The sequence below is a fragment of the Canis lupus genome, chromosome 14 (genome assembly GCF_003254725.2).
Source record: "Canis lupus dingo isolate Sandy chromosome 14, ASM325472v2, whole genome shotgun sequence".
NCBI lineage: Eukaryota > Metazoa > Chordata > Mammalia > Carnivora > Canidae > Canis > Canis lupus.
The window spans coordinates 42,406,201-42,423,119 of NC_064256.1; the positions used below are offsets into that span (position 1 = coordinate 42,406,201).

At 42.1% G+C, this 16,919-nt stretch overlaps 1 long non-coding RNA gene and 1 other non-coding gene across 2 annotated transcripts in view; one reads left to right on the forward strand and one right to left on the reverse strand.

Moving 5' to 3' along the window:
- LOC112670651 (uncharacterized) overlaps positions 1-8,619 on the reverse strand; it is a 55,065-nt gene extending 46,446 nt beyond the window's left edge. Inside the window, exon 1 of the long non-coding RNA XR_007402077.1 lies at positions 8,176-8,619. This is a non-coding gene — a long non-coding RNA (uncharacterized LOC112670651). The remainder of the gene's footprint in view (positions 1-8,175) is intronic.
- LOC112670649 (uncharacterized) lies at positions 8,166-15,896 on the forward strand. The gene is made up of 3 exons (XR_007402079.1): positions 8,166-8,430; positions 12,802-12,888; positions 13,906-15,896. It is a non-coding gene; the product is annotated as an uncharacterized LOC112670649 (transcript).
- Positions 15,897-16,919: the final 1,023 nt, after the last annotated feature.

Sequence of the window (16,919 nt, forward strand, 5' to 3'; positions counted from 1 at the left end):
GCAGGTTTTTGTTTCTCTCAGGGTAGCAATTTATAAAACAGAGAAACATTCATTGGCTAAAGAGATTGAACAAAACCAAACTTGCTGAAAATAGATAAAAGGGACTTAAATTAGTCAATCAAGTTTGGGTACCAGCACAATAATAGAATTTACCATTTGATACATGAATTTCCACATACCAAAGGCTTATTCCAAACGAAATTGTTTGTATGAGGATTACAAACACTTTACGTTAAAAGAGAAAGATCTATGAGTTTTTTTCATCATGAAAAAAACTTTTTTGTTGTGTATTTCGAACTGGGAATATGTGACCAAAGTCTCATCAGTGTGAGCCTCCTGGCCGAGGAAGACTTCATACCGGTTTTAAGTGGGCCTCCCATCTCGAGGCTCTGATGAAGATGAGGGAGAGGAGAATGTGCTGGGGAAGTTCACGGTAAGGAGGGAAGAGCAGGCTGGGAGCAAAGCAAGCAAAAGCTGCCAAATAAAGCTTTGAAACACAATAAAGCATTCCACTTTGTAGAAAATAATCAAAATTAGGGTCAATAACTATCGAAAATACTTTTCCCCTTCCAGGAGGACCAATAAATTAGGACCGTGCTCATTTATAAAGTTAAACCTGCAATTGCATACTTTTAAATTTTTACAGTAACTCTTTCATTCATGGTTTTATTGTTTTAAAAAAAACTTTTTTTTTTCTTAAAAATTCCTTTTGATTCATGAAACATTGGCATTTTCTCAGGTTCTGTATCTTGTTTGGGATCCCATCCAAATCTATAATTGCTGCAGATAACCCATAGCAGATATATAACAGTGGAACTTATTCACATGACATCTTTACCTCACTGTTCTGGAAGAATTGAAAACCATGCTAATGGCAGTTATGACGGTGAGTGCAACACACAATCCGCAGTTGAGGTTTGTAATTACAGAGTTTTAAAGCAGTCCTAATTATGCAGTGGGAGGGATGCACTGATTTAATCCCAACTCAGTGAAATCAGAAACCAAGCAAAATTGGTGGGATGAAAAGATCATAGGTAAGATGAGATAATTTGACAAAGTGTCTTGCTGGGATTTATATGCTTTACAGATGATTAATTACATTCTTGTAACATGTATACAGATTTAAATTTTTTTAAACCTCAAGATAATTTATAGTAAATTGAGGGAAAGTGTTAAATTAAACTTGGAGTTAATTAGATTAGAGGCTTTTGCTTTCTTTACACCATCTTACAAATGAAATTTCACCCACACGTTTGGAAACCATTAGAGAAATTTTAATACCATGGTTCCAAATGATATGGGGGGAGGAAAGAGATAAAAATCTAGTTGTGTGTTTGCTAAATGCTTTCATAACCATGATAATTATACCTACAGGGTAGTTTTCGCTTCTGGACTCTCCTTGCCGAGCAGTGATTCCTATCACAGGGTCATTTGAACATCCCTTTGTGTTCATACTTCCATCATTCATCCCATTCTGACTTGCATTTCAAGAGTTTTGTGGATGTAGTTAGGACATTCTGCTTTAGTATAACACTGGGAAGTATAATGTGCCTTGAAGCATAATGTGAATTCAGCAAGCCTGATTTTGCCGCATATTTTGAAAGGAACTAATAAACCTCGTGAACAGTAGCACTGGCTAAAGCTTTGTCAGAAATAGTTCTCTCAAGATGTTCAGAAGAAAATGTTGGTGCCTTCAAATAAATAAATAATAAAAAGTGAGCAGAAAAAAAATTCAAATAAAAAGTGAATCAGAAAGGAGGAAATAGGGGCACCTGGGTGATTCAGTGATTGAGTGTCTGCCTTCGGCTCAGGTCTTGACTCTGGAGTCCTAGGATCAAGTCCCACATCAGGGTCCCTGTGAGGAGCCTGATTTTCCCTCTGCCTATGTCTCTGCCTCTCTTTCTGTGTCTCTCATGAATAAAAATATAAATTTTTTTAAAAAAAAGAAAAGAATAAGAAGAAGAGCGCGATAGTAGAAATAGTATCCAGTGATCACAGGATCCTTTTATGAGGAAAACAGAGAATATTACTTTTTTCCTAGCTGAGTCATGCCAACCAGACTAGAAACTAACACACAGAAAGCTGGCCTGATAAATACAGTAAAGGGAAACTGATCTTTTAAAAATCTATTTGGTTTATGGAGCCTTTCATTATAATTTACAGAAATGTAGGAGATTCTTTCTTGGGATAAGCTCAAGTTTATCTCCATGGCGAGTAGAAAGTGGGACGAGAGATATTTTATACCGTTTCAGTGTCAACATACAAGCACCTTAGACTGAAACAAGCATGCAGCCCCGGGCAAACTTTGTCATTGAGAAGCAGGCTGTCCATTAGGCATTGTTCCTCTCATCTTTTCTCTGTAGTCGCCCACCCCATACCCACTTTGCCTTGGAGCCATTGCACATCCATTTTCACTCAGTTGAGTCATAGAAGAAGGGGTGCCAGGAGGCACAGGGGTCTTCCCTGGTCTCCTGCAGGCACAGCATGTTGACAACCACTTTGTCCAAAGATGGCCCTACAGATTTGGATTATGGGAAGAAGAGCGTTCATGATGAGAGAAGATTATCACGGAGATAGGATGTAAGGAAACAACACAGGCCTTCCCTAGCAGAGGACAGCTGACCATTTGTATAGGAATGGAAACAGCTATAATCCATGATAAGTAAGAGGACATAAGCGATCCTTCCACATGTTCAAACCAAGAAATTCAGCCATACTTCCAGACTGAATTGCACTACGAGTGACACATCATGGACTGGTAATTATCCTGTCAGAGTTGTTGAAAAACCTCATGCAATAAAAAAGATCCATGAGGAAGTGTCTTGATCTGAGATGTGTAACAGGATTGTTACCCGTGAGACAGAAATGTCTGGCCCTAAAACTAGAGAGCATCATGTTAAAGAAGCTAAAGGTCCCTATCCATGAGAGGAGCCACCAATTGACCTGTCTGTTGAGTGGGGACTATGGGGCCCATCTTGGACCTCCTCATACCTTTTATGAAGGGATTTTCCTTGAGTTACAATACCCTGGGCTATTAATTTCTTTCTAGTTCCAGTCAACAACTGCTGATTCATACCCTACAAGGATGGCAGCAAAAAGTTCCCGCAGTTTTCCAAGATGTTTTTTTCTTTTTTTAAGATTTTACTTATATATTTGAGAGAGAGAGAGAGCACACAGAGAGAGAGACAGAGGAGCAGAAGCACACTCCCTGTTGAGCAAGGAGCCTGATGTGGGACTCGATCCCAGGACCCTGAGATCATGACCTGAGCCGAAGGCAGATGCTTAACTGATTGAGCCACCCAGGTGCCCCTCCAAGACAGTTGAACATAGTTGGCTCTCTGACTTGTTCTTGAGTCTTTGACAATCTGATGTCAGTTTATTATACTGTAAAATGATGGGATGGAGTCTATATTCCAGCTTTAAAACTCTCTTGAGTATTCTATTTTGAGCAACTGTTGTAAAAGTAGTTCACATACTCACTGTTTACTATAAAACACAAAGGCACCACCTGTTCAGTACTGATGGTCAGGTGGGAGCCAAGGAGGAGAATTATAAACCATGAAAAGGCTACCTACCACCTTATGGTGTGGTGCTACCAAAACCATGACATTATCTGCCCCAACAGTTGGGGTGATTCTGTTCTACAGGAACATTGAGGCTCATTACTCATGTTAGAGTCAAATATTTAAGTTTGTCCTGTTACCTCTGCTTGGCATATCCTTTGCTCACCACCTGCCTGGCAAAGCCTCAATATACCTTCAAGCTTCAAGAGTCTCCTTCCCCCAAAACACAGCTATTGGGAACATCTATAAGTGATACCGCCAAGCCCATGTTGCTCAGCACCACTGACCATATTATGTGGATGTGATCATGTGTCTCCCTGTCTCTTTAGTCAGGGAGCTCAGGGAAGCTTGAGGGGCCATACTTATTCTTCATTGCCCTGCATGAAGTCCTGGATAACCTACTAGGACATGGACCTTGCAGGTAGCCTGTGCAGCTAGCATGTAGCTCTTGACAGGACCATAATCTTTTCTCCTCTAAAGAAGTTATCTTATGTCTTCCTGGTAGAGAAATAATCTGAGTGTTATTAATCAGTCAGAGTCTGATCAGGAGAGAGAAAACACAGAGTAATTTGAACAGGAAGCATTTAATATAAAGAATTATTACCCATAACAGGGATGGCTAATAAGAAATAACGAGAGATTGGCCAGTAGGAAGTAAAAAGAAAAAAAAAAAGAAGTAAAAAGAATCCCCCCAAAACACAGGAATAAATAAAGATAAGGGGCAGCCACCACCCTGGAGCTGAGATAGATTGCTCTTCCTTCCAAATCCCCTTTCTCCCCCTCACCCAACCTTAATGGAAAAAGTAAGGCTATGAACCACTGATTGGCAGAGAAGTCGCTGTGGTGCACACCAGCAGAACTTGCTGGAAATATACCTTCTAGAACTGCTACTAGGTGCCAGTGAGCACTAAAGCACAAATCACTAAATTATTTGAACTCCATGGATAAAAATACAGGAAATATCACTGCGTTAATACAGTGTGGGAAGAAATTTAGGTTTCTGTAGGTTGGCTACATTAGTTTCAAGAGGGCAGGTGCTTGCCATAAAGTGCTTTTGCAAAGTGAGAAAAAGTTACTCCTTCCTCTGGGTGGACTTCGGCCCTGACACATTCCCATAGCAGGTACTCTTGTGCACTAAACAACCTACACAGTTTTACATGGCAGCTTGTGGGTCCATGAATAAATGGAACTATGCCCAAAAGGTGATAGGATCCAGTAAAGGATAGATTGGCCTGCTTGACAGGAAACCCAGGTTCTAAGACCCAGTTCTCTAATCAGTAGTTGTGTGATCTCAGGCAAATCACTTGCCTCTTCTGGGCTTTCATTTTTTTTTACTTATAAAAATGAGAAGTTCAGATACTGCAAGTTCCAAAATTCTATTATAGTAATGTGTATATAAAAGATGTGGTGTCTACCTTTATATTTAAAATACAGATTAGACCAGGGCACCTGGGTAGCTCAGTCCAGTAAGTATCTGCCTTCGGCTCAGGTCATGATCCGGGGTCCTGGGATTGAACCCTGTGTCAGGCTTCCTGCTCGATGGAGAGTCTGCTTTTCCCTCTACCCCTCCCTCCTGCTTGTGATCTCTCTCTCATGCTCTTTCTCTCTCAAATAAATAAATAAATAAATACAATCTTTTAAAAAAAAATCAGATCTCTAATACCTGCAACAAATTCCAAAGAAGCATTGCAATCAACATGGTGCCCCTCACCATTGACTTACTTGCTGAGCGGGGCGGGGAGCGGGGGAGTGGGGGGGGGCGGTGCTGTGATCAGATCTACCTGTATCAGCTCTTCTAGCTACTTGAACTCTCCTCCTTTTATACAAAACAAATCATAATATAGCTCCTACTCTTCCTTTCAGTTTTAACTATGATATTGGATGCTCCAGTAAGAGCTCCCGGATAGAATTAGGTCCCCCCACCCTGTCTGGGTTCCTTCAGTGGGCCACACAGAATCCTATCCCACAGACAGTACTGTCCCTTCCTCCATCACCAGATGGTAAGCTATTTCAGGGAAGAACTCTGAATCCTGCTGGCTCTTCTGTGTCCAGCACCATGCCCAGCTCATAGGACTCACTGTTGAGCTAATGAGAATTTAAATCCAATATCTTGTAGAAGCACATCGGTATAGTCGTTAGGACAGTAGGCTCTGAAGTCAGATGGGTTAGACTTAGATTCTGGGAATCTATCTGGGAAACTATGAATTACACAATCTATCTATGCTTCACTTTTTGTTTTTTATTTTGTTTTATTGGGGGGAGTTGGGGTTTTGCTTTTGTTTTTGTTTTCCCCCACTTTTATTGAGACCTAATTGACACATAACAATGTATTAGTTTAAGGAGTACACAATTTGATATATTTATATGTTGTGAAATGATGACCACAGTACCTTTAGATAACATTCACCACCTCACATTGTTACAGATCTACTCTCTTAGCAACTTTCAAATATCACAAGATAGTGCTGTCAACGATAGTCACCCTGCTGTACATTATATCCTCAGAGCCAATTAGTCTTTTTTTTTTTTTAATTTATTTATGATAGTCACACAGAATGAGAGAGAGAGGCAGAGACACAGGCAGAGGGAGAAGCAGGTTCCATGCACCGGGAGCCCGACGTGGGATTTGATCCCGGGTCTCCAGGATCGCGCCCTGGGCCAAAGGCAGGCGCTAAACCGCTGCGCCACCCAGGGATCCCTACCAATTAATCTTATACATAGAAGTTTGTACTTTTTGACCACCTTCACCCATTTCCCCCACCTCTAGAAACCACCAATCTGTTTTCCATTTCTATGAATTTGATTTTTTTTTAGATTCCAGTATAAGTGAGGTCATCCAGTATTTGTCTTAATCTGTTGGACAGTTTATCAAAGCTTTAATTTTTCATCTTTAAAAATAATTGTATCCAGGGACACCTGGGTGGCTCAGTGGTTGAGTGTCTGCCTTCAGCTCAGGGTGTGATCCCGGGTCCTGGGATCAAGTCCTGCATCATATTCCCTTTGGGGAGCCTGCTTCTCCCTCTGCCTCCCTCTGCCTGTGTCTCTGCCTCTCTCTTTCTGTCTCTCATGAATAAATAAATACAATCTTTTAAAAAAATAACAATAATTATATCCAATTCACTGGTTCCTTGCAAAAGCATGGAAAGTAGACAAAACTGTACTCCACATGTGGTAAACTCTTAGTAAATATTAACCATTATTATTATAATCAAAATTCAATTCTATTTAAGCAATATTTGTGCAGAGGGGGGAAGTGGGAAGGTAAAATGTGCTCATCCCAAGCCCCATGTAACTTTGAAGAAGATCTTGAAGCAGCTTAGAAGTTCAAAGCCTTTCCTATAATTTTATAAATCTGGGATGGCTCACGTGAGCTCACTCTGACATCTGATCATCTGAAACAGCATCATCTTTAGAACCATTTCCATGTTAGGAAGGAGAAGTCACAGCTATAATGGCCTTGCTGATCTAAAAGGAAAATCGGTTCTCAGGATACAACCAGAGTCTTTTTGTTGCAGTCTTCAAAGTGATTATTTTCATTTTGCTGATTTTTTTTCTTACCATGCTATTAATACCTATTAATACATATCATCACCAATCCTTTAGAAAATGCTAAGTAAAAACTTCTCATTACCCCACTACCCAGCCTAAGCCCTTCTGAGTGTATTTTCTTCTACTCATTTTTTAAAGCATCTATTATATGTAGAAGTTTGTAAATGTATGTAGAACCCTGAGATAAAGCTTTATTTTTTTTATTTTTTTTATTTATTTATGATAGTCACACACACACAGAGAGAGAGAGAGAGAGAGAGAGAGAGAGGCAGAGACACAGGCAGAGGGAGAAGCAGGCTCCATGCACCGGAAGCCCGACGTGGAATTCGATCCCGGGTCTCCAGGATCGCGCCCTGGGCCAAAGGCAGGCGCCAAACTGCTGCGCCACCCAGGGATCCCAATAAAGCTTTATTTTTAATTTTTTCCCCCAGCAGTGTGAGGGCTGATGAGGAAGGAGAGGTGAACACCAGCCTACAATGACTATTGTGTGATCATTATGTTGTCCTTTTGGAGACCAAACCATAAAAAGCCTCTGTGCAGCACTGAACCCTGTTGACACATTTCTCCTGCCTGCGAGTCTCCTGTGAGCACCTGTCACCCAGCCTATCCAGAATTTCCTCCTTCCAGTCACTCAAGCCAGAAAACTGGAAGTCATTCTTTGTTCACCAAATTCATCAGTCTGTTCTGTGTTTCTAATAAACTTTCTCCAATCTGAACATCTCTCTCCATCTCTCCTACCACAGAGTGAAGGCAAACACCCATTTCTCGTGCGGGGCCCAGCCCAGCAGCCTACTCACCGGCCATCTGTCTCCACTCCTGCCCCACTGTGCTCTGTTCCCCAACTCACCCTGGAATGGAACTTTTTAAAAAGTTGAAGGCTTTTTAAAAAGATTCAAAATGTTTCCAAATGGAAAGCTAAACCAACGCTTCCTCTGTTTAATGCTCTCTGATGAGACAATAGCCTCAGAATAAAATCTGAAACCATTAAAAGTGCCTTAAAGCGCCTGCCCTGCAGGATGGAGCCCCCCACCCTCCCTTGGCCAGTGCTCTCTGTCCGTCCAACCCTCTGAAGCAGGTCTGGTCCACTTCTTTGAGCAACAATCTCTCTTCTATCATCAGGTCCTGGATCATGGTCTCCCAGCTGCTGGGAACCCTTCTGGGGGTCAAGTTGTTCAAGGACCCACAAGCCTAATGAACCCCCTTAGATCAGCTTTTTCTTTGCAGACTTCCAGTGCTTCAGAGGCCACTTCTGCTGCTTGAGCAGCCACACCAAACGGAACTCCAGTGGGGTTATCGTCCCTCTCTGGCTGCTTTCCTTGTGAGTATTTGGAAGTGACAATGCCACTTTGTGGTGTTTTTGCATGAACTAAGTCCACATAAAGTACATCTCTGACAGATAAGCTGCACAGCTCAGAGGAAAGCCTCAGTCGTATGGACTGATGTATTCTTACTGCTGAGTGGTGGGTTGAGATGGCCTGGAGGCATTATTGCAGTGGTCTTCCTTAGAAACTGTCTGGAATGTGGAGACTCTCCACATTCCCAAGGGATGTGGAATTCCATAAGGGAATCCCAAGAAGTCTGTGTTCTAGAAAATTGTGCTTATGTCCTTATTCCAAAAATTCAAGGACAGATGGGCATGGGGGAGGGGCTGGGAGATGGGGAATAAGAGAGAACCCCTAGAAAACCTTTAGGCCCTGAGATGAGGATTCTGTGTCACAATCTTTATATACAAAGATGTACTCTAAACCTGGGATTATTTAGTGAAAGCATTTACAGTATTGCCAGACCCCCAAGGAGAAAGGAAAAATCAGAAAATGAAGAGGCAATTAGTTTGGTGAGATGCAATGGTGAGTTTCAGGAATGCAGAGGCATGACTAGGGTGCCTGTGGGGACACCACTTTGTGAACAAAAAAATCCCTAAAGCCTGGGGAGTGACCATTCTCCCTGCACTTCTGATCTAGGAGCCTAGTGAAAGATGAGGAAGCAGCTTCATCCTCATGAGCCACAGGGTTTACTCAAGCTATCCCCTTTGTGTAAATACGGTGGGGGGTGGGAAGAGAACACCTGGGACAATTTTTGCACAGATGACTATGCTGGGAATTTGGAGCAGGCCTCAGGTAGCTCACTGGTGGTTCCCTGGAGGTTTTCAACACCCCTGAGCCTCGGCTGACCATCCCTGGCAGTAAATCTCTGTCTGAGTTTGCAGAAAGGTGTGTTTTGATTAAAGGCAGCTATTCGTACCTGCACCCTTGAATGTATTCTAAGTTTCTTTTACAATGAGGCCAATTCTCAGCAATTAGATGGAGAGACTGAGATGGAGTCGGGGGAAGGAGGCAGAAACAGCCACAGAACAGGAGAAAGAGCCTCATGAAGGTCCCAACAGGCATAAGGGTCTTGAAAGGAACTACCTGACGTCCCCCAGTTGATCATGATAAGAATATGGGTGTGGTCACCTCTGATCCTGGTGTAGCTGAAACCACAGGCACCAGGGAGGGAGGAAGACAGTTCTTTCCAGTCTACAAGGGCCCAGAGCTATGGCTTTTCAGGAAGGGAAGGTTGGATTTTACCCAATGCACCTTCTAATTCTGAGGGCACTTAGCTGTCTTATTTTTGCAATGTAATATTTAATTGAGGGGATCTCAAACTTCTGCACCAATCAATAACTATTTATTGTCTACATCCTACATGCAAACTCCTGTATAGGCCTTGAGACAAAAAAAAAAAAAAAAAAAAAAAAAACGAAAAAGACACAGATGTTTTTAGTGCTTCACATACTTCATAAATGTAAGCCCTGGTTGTGCCCTTTCTTTTTTTCTTTTTCTTTTTTTTTTTTTGAAAAATTTATTTATTTATTCATCAGAAGCACACAGAGAGAGAGAGGGGTAGAGACACAGGCTGAGGTAGAAGCAGGCTCCATGCAGGGAGCCCAATGTGGTACTCGATCCCGGGACTCCAGGATCAGGCCCTGGGCTGAAGACAGCGCTAAACCACTGAGCCACCCAGGCTGCCCTGGTTGTGCCCTTTCAATAATTAATTACCTCCATAAATATTTATTGAGATCATTCATTCTTTTATTTATTCAATATGCCTCTTAGGTACCAAACAATAAACTAAACTGCAGATGCAGAAAGAAATAGGATCTTAATGTATACGTATTTATAGCCTCAGTGCAATACAGTGTAATACAAACAATGATAGTTCAGAGACTGGTGTTGGATCATTGAGGAGTCATCCAGGATATTTTGTTTTTTGCTTTTTGTTTTTTTTCATCCAGGATATTTTGATGAATTAATTACATGTCAGGAATTGTGAGTAAACTGAAGGTGTTAAATATGCTCACAATCCTGATTGACTGACACCCCCCCCCCCTCCCTTTGCTTCTAGACTAACATCACTGCATATCTGAGCCAATATATAGGAGATGCCACCAGCAGATGTGACATTCTGCCTTTTAAGTCCTCAAGTGTGCAGAGCTCCAGAGAGGTCAGAGTCTGAAGCAGCCCTTGTTGGGGCTGGAGGGGTCTTCTGTGAGATCTCAACCCCTTTGACTTCTCAAGATACACAGATTCACTTCCTGGGAGCCAGTATGCCTCCACCCCACAACAGAGCACCATGTCTACTGTCACCGACACACAAATCCTGAGATGTGCTGTCTTGTATGGTTTAACCTTTTCTCAGTTCGAGCAGAAACACCAATCAGCCAGACCATCGACCTCGACAGAATTAGCGTTATCACAACTGTCAGTTGGATTGCTGCTTGTAGTTCTGTGCAAGGACAAGGGATGACTAGGGAGTTGATGATGTGCTCTTCCTTTGGCAGTCAATCTATCATGAAGGAGGGCTCATGAATGCAGATGCAGTCTCAGGAGCAACTGACTGGATTGCAGTGGGAAGAGAGTCTGATGCTACAGCACAGACCTGCCCACCCCAACACGTACCTCTCTGACTCAACAGCCACCTTTTCCTCTTGGGCTCTCGGGGAGATAATGAGCCTGGCTAAATTCACTGAGGCCAACCTGATTTGCATCCTTCCTTTCTACTATACATCCAGCCATCAAACTTCCTGTTCCTGAACTCATTGATTGGGATACTCATTCAAATATTTGTTTCCAGGCTTTTCAAGCTATGAAAATGCTGTCTTGCTTTCCCAAACCATGGCTACTTCTCTGGTTAGTTTTAAGAATTATAGGACTCCTTCATTAGGCAATGACTTTTACTAACTCCCCAGGAAAAAGTACTACTCAGACATATCTACCTAACCACGTCACCTTGTACTTAAGAAACAGTCACAACTACTGCCAAGCAGGACAAGATGCTGAGGATAGTTAGCATTTATACAGGGCTTCATGACTGAGGAAGCACTTTCATATCCATAATTTCATGTGATCCATACAAGAATGGTGTGTGGCAGATGGTTGAGATTATTATACCTATATCCTTGCCCCTCTGATATGTGACTTTGCAGCTCCTCCCATCAGGATATGGAGTCCACTTCCTAGCCTTTTGTCTTTGGGCTCATTCCTAGTGTCGCGCTTTGGCCAATAGAGTATGGTAGGAGTGACATGCCACCAACTCTAAGCGTGTTAGTCTGCTCAGACTGTCATAACAAAATACATTGGACTGGGTGGTTCAAACAACAGAAATTTGTTTTCTTACACTTCTGAATAACTGATCACAAAAAAATAAAACAAAAATAACTGAAGTCCAGGATCAAGTGCCATCAGAGTTGGCTTCTGGGAAGATTTTACTTCCTAGCTGCCTCCACACTGTATCCCCATATGGCCTTTCCTCTGTGGTCCTATGAAGATAGGGAGATCTTTGGTGTCTTCGCTTCTTCCTAGAAGGACGGCAGTCCTATCAGATTAAGGCCCTTCCTTCATGACCTCATTTAACCTTCATTGCTTCTTTATAGTTCCTATCTCCAAATATAGCTGCACTGGGGATTTAGGACTTCAACATATGAATTTAGGGGAACACGGTTCAGTCCATAGCACCAAGACAAGGCCTCCAGGGTCCTTGTGAGGATAACTCTCTTTTGGGACCTGCTGCCTACTTGAAATAAGTCTGGGATAGCCAGTTGGAGGAAATACATGACATGAAGCAGAGATAAACTGTCTCCCTAAGGCTACCCGAGACCAGATCACCACCAGGAACCTGGGTACTGACTGCAAATGCAGGAGGGAGCTAGATGAGCCCAGAACCACCCAGCTGAGCCCAGTCCAAAGCAGTGACCTGCAAAACTGGGCACAAATTAGTTGTCAGTGTTGTAAGCTACTAAATTCAGCCTTGGTTTGTTAGGCAGCAAAAGCTTACTGATATGGGAGGTATTTCTTCTGTCCCCCAATTTGTTGAAGAGAAATGGAATTGCAAAGAAAGCAAGTGATTGCTCAAGGCTTAATGAGTAGTATGTAAGAGAGTAGAGATTAGAGTCTTCTGAATTTGAATCCTTTGTTTTTTTCTACTCAGGAAGGAGGTATTGAGTCTGGAAACACAGATACATTGCTATGGGCTTTTCCTAATAAATTGATGTTTAATGGGCTGCACTTTAGAATAAGGGTGTATGTGAATGTATGTGTATTGTGTATGTGTGTGTGCATATATATACGCCTGTATTTCCTCTGAAGGGTACAAGCTGAGTGTTAATCAGGTTTTTGTTGTTTTGTTTTGTTTTGTTTTGTTTCATCCCAAGGGAATAGCTTTATTTGGCTGTGATGAAGCCAGGCCCTGCATATCCAGGCTGCTGCATGAGATGCTGGAGACTACTATAGAAACCGAGGTCAGGAAGAAAGCAGGGCTGCAGAGAAACACTCACTGGGCTGGAATATGTTTGCTATTTGAGAAAAATGATGGACAAGTGCCTCAAAGGGGGGACTTGACTCCTAGGACCCCCCATGAGGACTTCCTCAGGACTGAGCTCTGTCCCTACAGTGACAGTCATATTCTCCAGCTTCCTAATAGCAAAATCTGTGGTTTATTTCCAATATTTTGCTCTTTATGACAATGTGCTAGAGGATAATTTGAACACAGATCATTTCACACCTATATAGATTTTTCTGTAAAATAAAATCCTGGAAGTAGGCATGCTAAATCAAAGAATATGCATTGTACAATTTTTTTATTTTTTATTTTTATTTTTTTTAAAGATTTTATTTATTTATTCATGAGAGACACAGGGAGAGAGAGAGAGAGAGAGGCAGAGACACAGGCAGAGGGAGAAGCAGGCTCCATGCAGGGAGCCTGACATGGGACTCGATCCCGGGTCTCCAGGATCAGGCCCTGGACCAAAGGCGGCGCTAAACCACTGAACCACCTGGGCTGCCCTGCACAATTTTTTAATATAAAAGTTTTATAGATGTCCAATTGCCACTGTAAAGGTTGTACCAATTTACACTCAACAGCAATGTATGAACTGATCATTTCTCTGTAGCCTCACCAAGAAGCTATTGTCTAACTTTTGGGTTTTACCTACAAATTACATAAGAAATGACATTAATAGCAAAGTAATTTCAGTTTGCATTTCTCTTCTTATGAGTAAGTTTAGTATCTTTTGGGATATTTAATTAATATATTTTTATGTGAACTCTCTGTTCATATCCTGTGTCCATTTTTCTATCATGATATTGTTTTAATTGTTCTTTCGCCATGAGATATGCTAGTCCTGTATCTCTAACCAGATTGCTTTTAATTATATTTTTATGTGACATTACTGAACTACTGCATTCTTTAACTGTCTTGAATTATGTTGGATTTTTTTGAGATTGGTTTTTCTTTTTTCTTTTCTTTTTTTTTTAAGGATTTATTGTGAATCTCCAATCAGTCCATCAATTCCCTAAATATAGGACCCATGAACTGCATTTATTTCTCATTTATTCTGTTCTAGTGTAAGGCTAAGTAATAGTTCACCACCAGTAAGTGTTGGCGTTACTGAATGAGTAAGAATGGAAGAACTGAGTGTTGTCTGGAGGCTGGGACCTCAACCATCATGGGTTGAATGTGGCGCCTACAAAGGGTATGTCCTAACTCTTAGGATCTATGAATAAGACCTTATTTGGAAAATGGGTCTTTGCAGACTCGGAAGTTAAGAATCTTAAGATGAGATGGTCCTAGAGAATCCAGGTGGGCCCTGAATCCAATAGTGTCATTGAGACACATAGAGGAGGAAGACACCAGAAAAGGAGGAGAGGGCCACAGGAAGAGGGAAGCAGAGACTGGATGCAGCTACAACCCAAGGAACACCAGAAGCCACCAAAAGAAGAGGCAGGAAAGGGATTTCCCCTAGAACCCTCAGAGGTAGTGCACCCTGCCAACAATTTGATTTCAGCCTTTTGGTCTCCCCAACTATAAGAGAATAAATCTGTGTTGTTTTAAGCCATCAAGTTGTGGAAGCCACAAGGAAATGCACCCATCAACCTTCACTCCTTTGGTGTGCTCTCTTACCACATTCAGGAAGCAGGGGTCACTCAGCCCCTACTGTGAGACAGGAAGAGAGAGGGCTGCAGGAGACACAGAAGCTCCGGAGAGGAGAGGAGGGGACACACAGGGCGGGCAGTGCTGCCTGGAGAAATGAGGAGAGAGAGCAAAAAAAAAAAAAAACAAAGAAGAGAAGAGGACAAATTGAAGCAAAAGAAAAAAACAAGGTGAGAATGAGTTGGCCTCTGCTCAGACACTCGCCTGTGTCCCCATCCTTTCTCTAGTCTCTCTCCTTCCCTCCCTCAGCATCTCTCCGGCCCTCAGGCATTCTGCTGCACTAAGCTAGTGCATGTTTGTGCTGCTTAGAGTTTCTGTCCTGTCCCACATTTCTGGTTACAATCTGCGGGCACCAGTGAGAGGGTTAGAAGCTCGAGGAGAGGCACATGCTCCCCCAGGGAGCACCTGCTCCACCAGCCCACGCTGACCCTAACCCAGCATGCTGGCATTCAGGGTCTCCTGCGCCCAGACAGCACCCTCCAAACTTAACTGTGTTTCCGGTGTCTGCCTGGAATGCTCTGTGGTCATGCCTTTCTGCCCACCCTACCTTCCCCCTAGCAGGAGTGCATGAAACAAAGGAAGGAACCCAGAATTGCAAATTGTGCAGTTCCAAAATTTCCAAAGGCTGGATGGAGATTGTGGTTATTTCTGCTGTTCACATTCTGGGTTTGCCTGAGGGACTCTAGTCGTCTCTGTGCTGCCTCTAGTAGTCACTGGTAGTAGTGTTCCCCTACAGGGTGTCCTGGTCCACAAATTTCTCACCCTGTTTTTAAAATTTTCCATGTGTGTTTTTTTATTAAGATTGTATTTATTTATCCATGAGAGACACACAGAGAGAGGCAGAGAGACAGGCAGAGGGAGAAGCAAGCTCCCAATGGGGAGCCCGACATGGGACCCAATCCCGGGACCCTGGGATCAGTCCCTGAGCCAAAGGCAGATGCTCAACCGCTGAGCCACCCAAGCGTTCCTCTCTGCATTTTTATGTAGGAATTTTATTTAGGATTATTTTTACATAGAGAAGTTTTAAAAGCATTTTTAAAATTAATTCCTTTTTTTCCCTTTTTGCATATTTTTAAAAATCATTTTAAAATTTACATGAGGTTCAATTCCCCTCTTTCAGTGTACAGATCTGTGAATTTTGACAAATTATAGTATGCTAGGGGATCCCTGGGTGGTGCAGTGGTTTGGCCCCTGCCTTCGGCCCGGGGTGTGATCCTGGAGACCCGGGATCGAGTCCCACGTCGGGCTCCCGGTGCATGGAGCCTGCTTCTCCCTCTGCCTGTGTCTCTGCCTCTCTCTCTCTCTCTCTCTCTCTCTCTCTCTGTGACTATCACAAATAAATAAAAATTAAAAAAAATTATAGTATGCTATAACAACCATCACAGTCAGGATACAATTCCTTCACTCTGAAAATCTCCCTCATGCCTCAACTTTGTAATCAACATTTCCCCTTCACTCTTAAATCATAGTAAACAACCTTAGATCTTATTTCTATCCCTACAGTGTTGTTCCTTTCAGAATCTCATATAAATGGAATCATACAGCCCTTTTTGAACCGTGCTTCCTTCACTCAGCCTAATACATTTGATTGGCATAATGCATCCATGTTGCTGAGTATCAACAGTTCATCCCTTTTTATTCCTGAGGAGTGTTTCATTTAATGGATGTACAACTGTTTATTTATTCAATTACCCAAAGTAGGATATTTAGGTTGCTTCGGGTCTTGGCAATTACGAACAAAACTACCACAATTATTTGAATTCAGGTTTTGGTGTGAGCATGAGTTTTCAGTTCCTTAAGATAAATACTTAGGAATAGGATTGCTACTATTATATGGCAAGTGTATGTTTAATTTTACGAGGAATTAACAAGTTGCTTCCCAGAGTAGCTCTCTGTTTTCATTCCCATCAGTAATATATGAGAGTTCCAGATGCTCTACATCCTCACCAGGACTCGGTATTGTTAGTTTTTGGTCTTGTATTTCACATTTTAAAAGGTGTGTAAAGGTATTTCATTGTGATTTTTCATTTGGATTTCACTAATGACTAGCAATGTTGAGCATCTTTAATGTGCTCATTTACTATCTATATGTCTTCTTTGGTGAAGTGTCTGTTCAAATCTTTGCCAATCTTTTAGGGTTTGTTTTCTTATTGTTGAATTTTGAAAGCTATTTCTATATTGTGGCTATAATTCTTTTGTCAGATATGTGATTTGCAGATATTTTCGCCCAATCCGTAGCTTGTCTTGACACTATCTATCACAGAGTAAAGTCTATAATTTTGTGAATTACAGGGGGCACCTGGGTGGCTTAGTTGGTTAACTGTGCCTCTGTCACCATCC